Source organism: Natator depressus, chromosome 1, assembly GCF_965152275.1.
Source record: "Natator depressus isolate rNatDep1 chromosome 1, rNatDep2.hap1, whole genome shotgun sequence".
Lineage (NCBI taxonomy): Eukaryota > Metazoa > Chordata > Testudines > Cheloniidae > Natator > Natator depressus.
Genome location: NC_134234.1, coordinates 158,020,745 through 158,033,013, shown reverse-complemented (window position 1 = coordinate 158,033,013; position 12,269 = coordinate 158,020,745). Strand labels below are relative to the sequence as shown.

The window sequence follows — 12,269 nt, the reverse complement described above, 5'->3', positions numbered from 1 at the left end:
CCCAACACGTACAGTAATGTCAGCAGGAGGCTGGGAATTCTTACATATCATTTGGTTCTCTCTATCCTTTTTTCTGTTTCCCTAACATTAAAAGTTTACAGTCCAAAGTCCATTCCCTGACACATTATAACAAGGTTAGGTCACACTCTTGTAATGAGCTCTGGGTGAGCAGAGACATGCATCTGCATGAAACCCTTTACCCTGCTGAAGTTGATGAGGCTTTGCACAGGTGTACAGATCTACCTATTCAGAGCCTGTTGGAGGAGCAGGGTCTTAAGTACCATAGGTTAACTTCTGAGCCTTTAAGATCACTGCATTAGTTTTCTATTATACATTTCACATTTAAAATTATGCATACAAGGCTTAATCGAGAGCCCAATGGAAAGAAAAAATCAGTAGTGCTGACAGAATATTGGAGTTGGTAAATAAATAATGTATTTCAACATGCTATATTCCCCCTTCAGTACAAGGTGTATTTTTGAATGCAGAGCAGTTAGTAAATACTGCAAAATTCTAAACTCAAACATCACATTTCCCTTTCCGCTGGGATTGTCAAAGGGGCTGAAGAGAACGAGGTGCCGCCATCATGTTAATGGGATTTGGGCACCTGACTCCATTAGTTTCTTTTGAAAACCCAGCCTCAATTGTTATGATTATACTCAGGCCATATACGTAAAAGCTGAATGAACAAAAGGGCTATTTGTATATAGTGTATTTGATGTAACAAAATGTGATTGTTTTAAATATGAGTCTATTCTCCCCTTGAATTTGCACATGCGACTTTTTTAAGGCTGATATAAAAAGTATGACACTCTTTACATTATTTGCATAGAACATATAAATATCAAATTAACAAAACTTGCTGTCTGATACTATTTTAATAAAAGATTGCTATTAAAGCTTTTTGTCTGTCTGGTTGTCTTCTACTTGAGAGTGCAACTAATGCTTTGAAATTCATTTTTCTAAAAGGGTTATTTTTAAAAAAAACAAAGAGTCATATCTTTCCGTCTCTAAAATACCTTGGGGGAGAGGTCCTCTAATAGAGGGGTTCTCAAACATTTTCTTTCTGAGCCCCCCCAACATGCTATAAAAACTCCATGGCCCACCTGTGCCACAATGACTGATTCTCTACATATAAAAGCCAAGACTGGTTCTCTACATTTAAAAGTTAGGGGGTAGGAAGTAGGGCAATTGCCTGGGGCCCCATGCTACAGGGGCCCCCGTGAAGCTAAATTGCTCAGGGCCCTGGGCTTCAGCCCCATGCGGTCGGGTTTCTGCTTTCTGCCCTGGGGCCCAGTGAGTCTAACACTGGCCCTGCTTGATGGACCCCCTGAAACCTGCTCATGGCACCCGAGGGTCCCGGACCGCTGGTTAAGAACCACTGCTCTAATAAGAGGTTTCTTTTCCAATGCAAGCATATAATTCCCTTGGTCAAGAACAGGAGAACTTTATTTCCAGAGTAGATAGTATATGATACTGCCACTACAATATGCTTCTTTGTGGTACAAAACATTTGGGTAAGAAATTACACTGTTTGCAGAAAGGGTCATGGAAATGTGAAGGTAAACTATTTTTATAAATGACTTCTATGTCTTATCAATAAAAGTATTGTTAAATGTACAAGGAAAGGCTGCTAGGACTAGAGCTAGGCCAAGACTGGAATCTTAGAATCAGATGCCTTGGAACTTCAAGGGACAGAAGAGGATGTTCCATCTCCATCTTAGGCGCCCTATAAATACATATCAACACAGTGTTTGAGCAAATCCTGATTGTTAATATATTTATCCTCACAACACCTTGGTGAGGTGTTGCTATTCCAATTTTTCTGATGGAAGACTGAGGCAGAGAGGCCAGGGGCTAAATCCACAAAAGGATTTAGGAGCTGCAACACCCTGCCACCTAGAGGAATCTTCAGCCCTGAGTTAGGCACCCAGGCTCCCTATACAATGCATGGAGAGAGTCAGGCACCTAAGAAAGGGATTCACAGAAGTCACCAACCTCAGTGGGAGCTGCCTAAGCTAGCCAGTAGGAACCCTTCTAAGGCAGTTAGGCACCTATCGTCATTTGGCATTCATAGCTGTGAAACCTGTCCTGGAGTTGGGAGCATAACCCAGGTCAGCCCCCTTCTCCTGAGAGAGAGAGAGATGCACACACAAACCTTCACAGCTGAAAACCCTCTGGCCTAGTGATTAGGGCACTCACCTGGGATGTGAGAGACACCTTCTCAGGATAGTCGTTATTCCTGTTTATTAGGTTAATGCTGCCCTCTGAGAAATAGAGCCTAAATAAGTCTTCCACACTGCTGAGCAGACTCAAAACTCTGAGGTACTTAGATGGCCCCTGTGTATCTCATTATCTTTTGGAATGTATCTATCCTGTCAAGACCACTGTGAGGAAGTACTGCTATACCCATTTCACAGAGGGGGAACTGGGGCACATAGAGATGGGGCTTGCCCAAGGCCACACGGGAAGTCTGTGGCAGAGCAGAGTATTAAATCTAGATTTCCTGAACCCCAGGCTAGCGGCCTAGCCAATAGATAATCCTTCTGCTTAAAGAGCCAGAACCAATATCATGTGCATTGTGTAACTACTCAAAACCAACCAAGCCAGACTGAGATTCAAAAGAGTAATGTTTAAAACAACAGTTTCAGGGTTCCTCATTACAAAGCAAACAACCTCCCACAATTTTTCACTGAAGAATTTAATTGGACAAGTTCAGGTTTTCATAAAATCCTGCTGTTACGTTGTTTCACAAACTCAAAACCAGGCAAGTTTTGTCAAATAACAACAACCAACCCTCCCCCCGCCCCGCCCTCCTTCATAGGAATATTTCAGCAGGCTCCTTTTGATGCTGACTCAGAGTGTCACCCAAGTGAATCAGTCATCTACGTCCTTTGTTGCATCTGCATCCTGACCTACCCTGATCCTGTTTAATTTGTGACTTTGGTCAGGGATCACAACCCAAGACTACACACATCAGCTTCCTACTCTGTTGTCCCAAAAAGCACATAGAAACCAGATCCTTTCTAATCTTTACAAAACACCAGCGAGCGGCTGTAAGGCATGGAATGTCATAAATTAGTTATGTGGTGTGATTTACACCTTCGGGTTGTAAAACTTCCAAGCAGCAGTGTTCTCTTCATGTTTAATTTAATTGCCATCACTGGAAAAGCCGTGTAAGTAAATGTTTGACTCTCACTTGTAAGGGACCTGCAGCTTTTACATGTGGTTTGTTAGTAAAGTTTCAGCAAGAGAATAAAAAAATGAAAAGAATGAATTGAGCCTTCATGCACTAGTAGGAGGCATTCATCTGGCTCATGAGTAATGCAGCTTTCTCCTGTGTTAAGAAGAGGAGAAGCAGCATAATTGTACTTTGGCCCTTTCTGTGCAGCTCTGCTCTGCAAAGTCATTATGTGACATAGCATCTTCTTCCACATCAGATCCCCTTATGTGTATTTGGATTCAGAGCCAATTACTTTTAGGGCAAGATTCTGCAACCCTAGGTCACGTACATCCCTACCCTGATGTAGGGAGAGGGGAAGGAGTTTGTGCCTCATCCAGTCAGAGACTGTCGGGGCCAGTGATGCTCCTGGCACAGTTTATTGCTGCCCTAAATTGGTGTATTCTTGCTGCAGTGATCCTTATTGGTCTTTGCAAGGGCTCAGGACAGCTAAGGGAGAGGAAAGCCTTGGCCAGGCCCTTCCTCACACCCCCAATATGCCTACACCTCATCAGCGACAGATGAATTTTTCCCAAGAACAGGTGTAACTGAGAAGGATCTCCTTCTGTAACGTTTGTCAAGAAGTTAAAGACACTTTCACCAATGTTTTAAAAATGCTCACTAGATCAGGAGTGATGCCAGTGGATTTTCAATTTTTAAAAGCAATTCTCTCAGCTTCCTGGGATTCTTACTTTGTACAAAAAGCAAACTGCTGAATATTGAAATAAACAAACGTACCACTGTCTGATCATATGATGACATGCTCTCCAATCAGTGCACTGTGGGTCATTCACAATTAATTCCAATAAGAGTCTTCAGTTTTCAAAAGGTACAGGTACTTATATCTTTCATAACTGGCAACCTTGCAAAAGAACTGACCATTTAGAGAGAGTATGACTTCATATCTTATCACGCCAGCTTTCCTGTGGTTGTAACATCTGCTCTCCGGAAAAACAAGTTATGGTTCATGATGTTTACATTGTCATAGCAGACTGCAGTACACTGATAGTTACAAAATCTCCCTAGAAGAGACTGGCTGATATCCAGACTAGCAACTGGGAAACTTGACAGTGCTGAGAATTTTTTTTTAATCTAATTTAACTTTTAAAATTTAACGCTAAAGAGTACATTGCTCAGGGAAATCAGTGCGTAGGAAGTGCACTAAAATTTTCTTTCTTCAATTTACATGCCTTCTGCACCCAACAAAATTGCTTCCTCTTTGACTCTGTGATAGATATTATTCTTTATTTACAGTTGGATGACTCACTGCTGAACTAATCTTGTCCATAACCCCTGAATTATGACACTTTAAAAATTGTAATGAGATTTAGCTGGCAAAATTAATTCTATCGGAAGACTGACCAAAGGGAAGACGTGGAATGCAGTTAAAAAGTTGTCTTGGGAGTAAGGTAGCAGACAACTACTTCCAGACATGCAGATTTATTTAGGCCAGATAAAAACACTAAGATCTGGAAGGCTTTTTGTTAAAATGAGGTTTAATTCCATGACTTCCTGTGTAAAAGTAGGAATCAATAATGATTCCAGAATAGAGCTGTACTCGGCCCCTAAATGGAGGCCCATTGCAGTTTTCATAAATTTATGACTTTGTGATAACAATCAAGAGAAAACTGGGAAAAAGACTTGAACCAAGAATTAAGATTTGGGCTAATTTTGTGTTCTGAAGTTTTTGGGTTCCCAATCTGACACATGTAGCCCCAGATCCTCAAAGGTATTTAGGATCTAACTTCCATGGAGCCTAAACACCTTTGTAGATCTAGATCACTAGTGCCTGACTTTCAGATGTGCTGAGACTTCATAGCTCTAGTTGACTTCAACAGGAACTTTGGGTCCTTCAAAAATAAGGCACCAGGGGCTAGATTCACAAGGAGGACACACGCAGTGCAACGCCTAACTTTCAGGCATGGATGCCACTTAGTGGAATTCACAACCTGGAGTTAAGTACCCAGGTTCTCCGTATAATGCATGGGTAGTTATAAAGCTAATCAAGTGATTCACAGAAGCCAGCCAGCTGAGTGTGTAGCTGCCTAAACCAGCCAGAAGGAAATGTTGTGGAGAAGGGTATGGCCTAAACCCCCACTACTCAAAGGGAATTAGGTGCTTAAGCCAGGTTATTTTGTATAAAATACTTAAATAGCCATTGGGCCAGAGAGAGAGAGAGAGACAGAATGAGTGATTCTGTAGCCTATTAGTTAGCACACTCTTCTGGAAAACCTGGCTTCCAGTTCCTTCTCCAAAGACTATTTAAGTATTTTATATAAAGTGGAACAGCTTCAACAGAAGTGACTGAGAGCAGCTCACTCTAGCCTATCCTATAGCTCATGGATTAAGGTATTCAGGTGGGAGACCTGTATTCCAGTCCTTGCTCTGAATCAGGCAGAGTGGGGGTCTGAGCCCTGGTCTCCTGCATGAGTGCTCCAACCACTGGCTATTGGGCAGAGGGACAACACCATTACCTCCTCCTCAGCTGTGTTTTATGCAGGACCCAATCTGGCAGGAGTGCTGCTCGGCAGTCTCTGGGCATGCCTGCTGCATTGGTCTCACAGGTGAGATAGGCACGGGCATGACTAGTTTATGAATCTCGCTGGGGCTCAAGTGTGAAGTAGGTGCCATGCTGCTTAGTGATGTCAGGATTTAGGTGGCTATGTGCATGCCTGGATGCAGATAATTAGGTACCTGGGGAACTTTACCAGTGGAAACTTAGGTGCCCAAGTGCTCTAGAGGCCTATGGCGACAGCTGGACAGGTAGTTTGTGAATGCCAGCGGCGCTAAATGTTGGACTTGGACACTTTAAGTGGCAGTAGGGTGCTTAAGTCCCCCTTGGAAATCTAGCCCCATGTGTGTCAGTTTGGGCACTGTAGCGAGGGGGCTTAGCTTCCCTTGGAGATGGACGGAGGGACAGCCACGAGCCCTACTCCAGTGGGCAGACCCAGGACACCCAGGCCCGCCCGGCTGGAAGCAGAGGGGCGGAACAGGAACCAGACGTATAAAAGGCCAGCCCTCCAGCTCAGTTAGAGAGGAGCCGCTGGAGAAGGGCGTCTCTCACCTGCTGCTGGAGCTCAGACCCAACAGCAACCACTGCAGCGCCCGAGAACTGGAGGGACTGCCAGAGCTGCCAGTCGCCGGAGACCCTGAGGAGTTGCTGGGGCTGCCGTTCGCCGTTTACCACAGCAAGAGGGACAACGACCCAGGGACACCCCTCGAAGGGGAGTGTAGGAAGTAGCCTGGGGAGCCAAATGTAGTTTGGCTGTGTTGCTGACTGACAGCTGGCCAGCATGTTGTGGCCGGATTTCCCCACTGACCCAGTGGCAGACCACTCTGCACGGCTAGGGCTCTGGGCTGGGATGCAGTGGAGTCGGGTGGGCCTGCATCCTCCTACCCCTGACACCCCACCCCTAGGGAGGCAGCTTCCCCACCAGAGGCCAAGAAGCCTGCATTTGTCGGCGGTCCGCCAGAGCCAGGACCCCCAACTGCTTGCTGCCTCACCCTGTTTGAAGGCCTGGGCTTAGAGACTCATTATTGCTCGGTCCTGAGTACAAGCCCGAGTGTCCTGACTTTGCTGCCCTGCGCTGTTTGAGGGCCTGGGCGAATAGACTGGTTGCTGCACTGTCCTGAGTCCAGGCTCGAGCTTCCTAACTTTGCTGCCCATCCTGTAGGGCCTGGGCTAATAGATTCCTTATTTGCTCTGTCCTGAATACCAGTGGCCAAGGCTGCCTAACTGCTTGGTGCCTCTCCCTGCCAGAGGCCTGGGGCTTGTGGACACTCCTGCTCTACTTTGATTGTAGACTGGAGCCCCCTAACTGTTTGGTGCCCTGTCCAGTTGGAGGACCGGGGTCCCTAGACCCAGTACTGGATTACCCTGCTGAGTGGCAGAGAACCTGGTACTAATTCCCCCCTGAATTGTGCTCTTCCAGAGGACTTGTAGTGAGGGGCATGGCCTCCCTCCCAGATGGATGGAGGGACCGCCGTGAACGCCTTACAGGCACCCAAAATTAAGGTATGCAAAATTTGCGAGCACTCTGAAAATACGGTTTCATGTGACTTGCCCAAAGTCACACAGGCACAGTTGGCAACAGAAATCAGCTGTCTCAATATCCTGGGCAGTTCCTTTACCACAAGACCACCCTTGCTCCTGTTAACCATGGAATACAGTTATTATCTATCCACATACTGGTATTTGTGAACTTAACCCTGTCCCAGAAATGCTTCTCCAGCCCATTTGCATATATGCAGGTTCTTGACTGGAATGTGACATGAAAAAAATGATTGTTTTCTCGACAGCAAATACCTGTTGCCTCACTCAGGAAACCAGCTATTTTAAAATCTGGGGTCCATGTAGAATATGTAGCCAAATATTTTGCCCTTTCTTGTGCAACAGAAAGTAGGACATTTTGAAATTTTCTAGCCAGTACTTATGAGACAATAGCACCCGAAGGCCTACTTGGGACTGACACTTCATTGTGCTGAGTGGTGTACAAACAGAAAAGAGACAGTCTCTACTCTGGAGTACTTACAGAGCTAAAAGATGCAAACAGACAACAGGTAGGAGATAAGGGTATTCAAATACAAGCAAATGAATGCTGAAGAATGGGTGTAGCTTTGTTACATGTGTTACTACTTTTAGTTAGGGATAGAGGTAGGAGTAATGGAGCAGGAGAAGGAAAGAAGGGGAAGAGGAACAGTCATGGCTCAGTGTCTGCCGAGCCCTGATTGTTATACCAATAAATTAAAAACCAGCAGGATCTTATTAAAGGGAAAAAGGCAAAATACCACATTTATTGTGAATACAGAAAGAATCATAGTAAGCAGTTACTTACAGCTATAACATTCCATTCAATCTCATATTTATTCACACACACACACACACAGGTTCTGCAAGGTTGTTATCATAGTTACCAGCCTTAGAGTTGCTCATGCCAAGCCACTGGCCAGGTGGCCTGGACATGAGGAGGGAGCAGGGCCTTGTCAGATGCTCATCTGATGCTCCTGGAAGTTGGTTTGCAGAATCAGACCCCAAAGTTCTCACTTTTTAGAGTCTATTTTTATAGGAATTTCTTCCTATGCCAGTCTATGGGAATTGCTTCATCATGCTGTTGCTGAATCAATCAGCAGATAGCACATTCCTGACCGCTCCGTGCCGCTAGATGTTATCTTGTTCTTTGGTTCTCCCATTCTTGAGGATGTTGGGTGGATTCCAGCCTGCCCTCCGGGGGTCCTCTGGTTATTTCCACTTGACGCCTTCTTCAGCCGATGGACACTGGATTCTTAGGCTGGCACCTCCCTGATCATTCAGTTATTATCCACACCAAGCATCCATCCACATACATCCTCTATCTCTATTTTAATCACAATTGTTAATACAACAAAAGGGCGGGGAGTCTCTGGGTGCTGTTTCTGTTGTTAGAGTATTGCTTTGAGTCTCTCTCTCTCTGTGAATTGCTTTGAGAACAGACTCTGTCTTAGAACATACTAACGCAATTAGCAGCTTGCAAGTTTCACACATAGAGGGAGAGAAACAGTACCAAAAACCAAGAGACCTCTTAATTAGTAATACCCTGGAATTTAAACTATGGGGAATCAAACTCATTTGTGATTTTAATACAGAACTTCTTTAATATGATCCAACATGATCAGCTATCAGCATATCAGCAGGCAGGGCTACATAGACATCATGGTACAGAGCCTATAAAACTGGTAGGTCTGCATCTCTTTTAGCTCATCCTCTTTAATGTGCTCGCTACTTTCTCCTGTTTCCTATTGGAGACAAGCACGTTTCCAAATGTGGAGCTATCCACTGGAGACATTTCTAATGCTCCCATCACTTAAGTGTGCAGTTGACATTTCCAAACCAAATTCCACTAAGGAAACTGATGGATTTTAATCCTGCTTCTATGGCAAATCTCAATGCAATTTCAACTATGCATTTGCTAATAACGTTTTCTTAATTTGATGGAGAAGTGTAGTGTCCCTGACATTTCAGTGCATGACTTCTCAGACTGGTTCTTCTCTCCCTGAGCTAATTAAACTAATGTACAATATTAAAGAGTAGTAAGTGCCTACTTCCCCTGCTATGTTCCCTCTCTCATTAGAAGTGTTTTACAAACGAGGGAGTCTACATGCTTTTCAGTTTCTATCATGACAATTTACCCATCTCTCTTGGGGAATAAAAACCAGGAGCTTAGAAAAAAATTACACCTGTGGCAAAAAAGCTTTTATTTAACTCTTCTCAGAAAGAGAATGTGCATTAGAATGTGCATTTTAAAAGGTTTCACATTCATTAAACTGAGTCCTGTGGTGAACTAAATGGAGGCTCCCCACCCACTTGCATGTGTAGGTACCTACAGAAAAAATTACATGGCTTGTAAAAGTGATTTCAAAAGGGTTCAAAGGAACATTAGAAAAAGGAGGAAAAAATCCTACAAACACAAGAAAAATGGAGGGTTTGAGAGGAGAATTTGGAGGAGGACAAGCCAATTACTTACAAAATGATTTTCCATCTCCATCAGGCTTGCAAACTTATGTCTACACTAGCACTTTTGTGGGTAAACTGGTGCCTGCTGCCATGTGGCCAGGGCCAGGGCTCAGTGCCCGCAGCCAGAACCCAGCGCTGGGAACAGGAACTACATGGCCAGAGCCAGGGATTGGAGCCTGCTGCTGTGCAGCCTGAGCTGTGAGTCAGCGTCCGGGGCCAGTACCTGCTGCTGCACAGCCAGAGCCCGGAGCTGGGTGCTGGAGCCCAGGGCTGCATGTCTGGAGCCAGAAGCCAGCACCTGCCATTGTGTGGCTGGAGCCAGCGCTCACTGCTGCGTGGCCCAGGCCAGGGGTTGGCACCTGGGGCCAGCTCCCACCATCACGTGTCCGGAGCCCGGGAACAGAGCTGTGGGTCGGCATCTGCTGCCGTGTAGCTGGGGCAGGGGTCACCACCAGGGGCTAGAGCCGTGTAACTGGAGCCCGAGGATAGCATCTGTCACCGCACGGACAGATCTGGGGGGCCAGAGGCCAACTGAAGCTCCATGGCCAGAGCTGGGTTTCAGCACCTGCTGCCCTGCGGCCAGACACAGGAGTTGGTGCCCAAAGCCCCGTGGTTGGAGCCCGCTGCTGTGTGGCTGGGGCTGGGGGTCGGCGCCTTTGGCCAGCATCTGCCACTGCGCGACCAGGCCCGGGACTGGAGCCAGGAGCCAGCGCCTGCTTCCACGCAGCTGGAACCGGGGCTGGAGGCCGAAGCCCTACAACTGGAGGCCAGGGCCATGTGGCTGGAGCCTAGGGTTGCTAACTTTCTACTCGCATAAAACCAAACACCCTTGCCTTGCCCCTGCCCTGCCCCTCAGCCAAGGCCCCACCCATGCCCCACCCCTTCTCCGAAGGGCCCCCCCCCCATCCATCCCTCCCTCTGTTGCTCGCTCTCTCCACCCTCACTCACTTGCTCATTTTCACCAGGCTGGCTCAGGGGGTTGGGGTGCAGGAGGGCGGAAGGGCTCCAGCTGGGGGTGTGGGCTCCAGGGAGGGGCCAGAAATGAGGGGTTCAGGGTGCAGGATGGGGCTCCAGGATGGGACAGTGGGTTGGGACGTGGGAGGGTGGTGACTGCCCCGCTCAGAACCTCCGAGCCATCCAACCCCCCCTGCTCCTTGTCCCCTGACTGCCCCCTCCGGGGACACCACACCCCTAACTGCCCCCCCAGAACCCCACACCATATCCAACACCCCCTGCTCCCTGCCTCCTGACTGCCCCGACCCCTATCCACACCCCTGCCCCCTCACAGGGCACCCGGGACTCCCATGCCTATCCAACCCCCCCTTGCTCCCTGTCCCCTGACTGCCCCCCAGAACCTCTGTCCGTAACTGCCCCCCCAGAACCCCCCCATCCCACCCCACCCTGTATCCAACCCCCCCCGCTCCCTGTCTCCTGACCGTCCCCCCCACCCAACCTCCACCCCATCCAACTGCCCCTGTCCCCTGACTGCCCCCAGGACCTCCTGCCCCTTATCCAACTCCCCCCTTACCATGCTGCTCAGAGCGGCAGGACAGGCTTATTGGAAAGCCTGGGAGGCGCGCGGGCACAAGCTGTGCTGCCCGTGCAGCAGCGTGACTGTGGGGGAGGTGGGACAGCGGGGGAGGGGCCAGGGGCTAGCCTCCCCATCCAGGAGATCAGGGGCTGGGCAGGACGGTCCCACGGGCCGGATTTGGCCCGCAGGCCATAGTTTGCCCACCCCTGCTCTAGTGGATAAGAAGAGCAGGACTACACTTCAAACAGCAGCCACAGGAAAAGCAATTATGAGACTATGCTGCTATCAACATTAGTAACTCCTGTTAGCATTAATGCACTTGCATACCAATAGCAGAATACAATTTTAAGATTTTTAAACAGTACAGGCCTGGAAGAGGTATACAAAATTTGACATTCAGGGCCTGATCTAGCAAATCCTTAACACTAAGCCTATTGCAAAAAAAGTGGGACTAATTATGGTAGCAAATGCATTACTATATTTGGCATTAAGTGTTTGCAGTGTTAGGACCTTAATTATTACAATACTGATACTTGTAAATTAGGGGTTCTTTTTAGGGATAAAATTTAAACAAATGTTTCTCTTTCCTAATTTGTGACTCAGACTAGATGCCCGCACAGGAGCATTAGAAAGGCCACTTAGGCCCTTATGGGTCTACAGCAGAGGTTCTCAAAGTCAGGGCTGGCCCACAACATTTTGGCACCTGAGGTGGGGAGCTCAAATGACACCCCTATGCCCTCTTGCTTGGGCCAAAACTTTGACGGTCTCAATTCTGCCTTCTTCCTGTTCTACTCCTCTCACGGTACTGCTCTGCTACCTACCCCAATAAAGGAGAACTAATAACTTTAAATGCCTTGTTCAGAAATTTTAAGTAACACTTAACTTTCAAACACCTGAACAGCAAATATAACTTTTCTTGTCTGCATAGTAAACACTGTGCCTTGCATAATGACGGGTTTCAGAGTTGCAGACGAAGTGAGCTGTAGCTCACGAAAACTTATGCTCAAATAAATTTGTTAGTCTCTAAG

At 47.0% G+C, this 12,269-nt stretch overlaps 1 protein-coding gene across 1 annotated transcript in view; it reads left to right on the top strand.

Moving 5' to 3' along the window:
* Window positions 1–12,269, top strand: part of B3GALT5 (beta-1,3-galactosyltransferase 5) — a 106,928-nt gene that overhangs the window by 26,929 nt on the left and 67,730 nt on the right. The gene's annotated exons all lie outside the window — the stretch shown is intronic.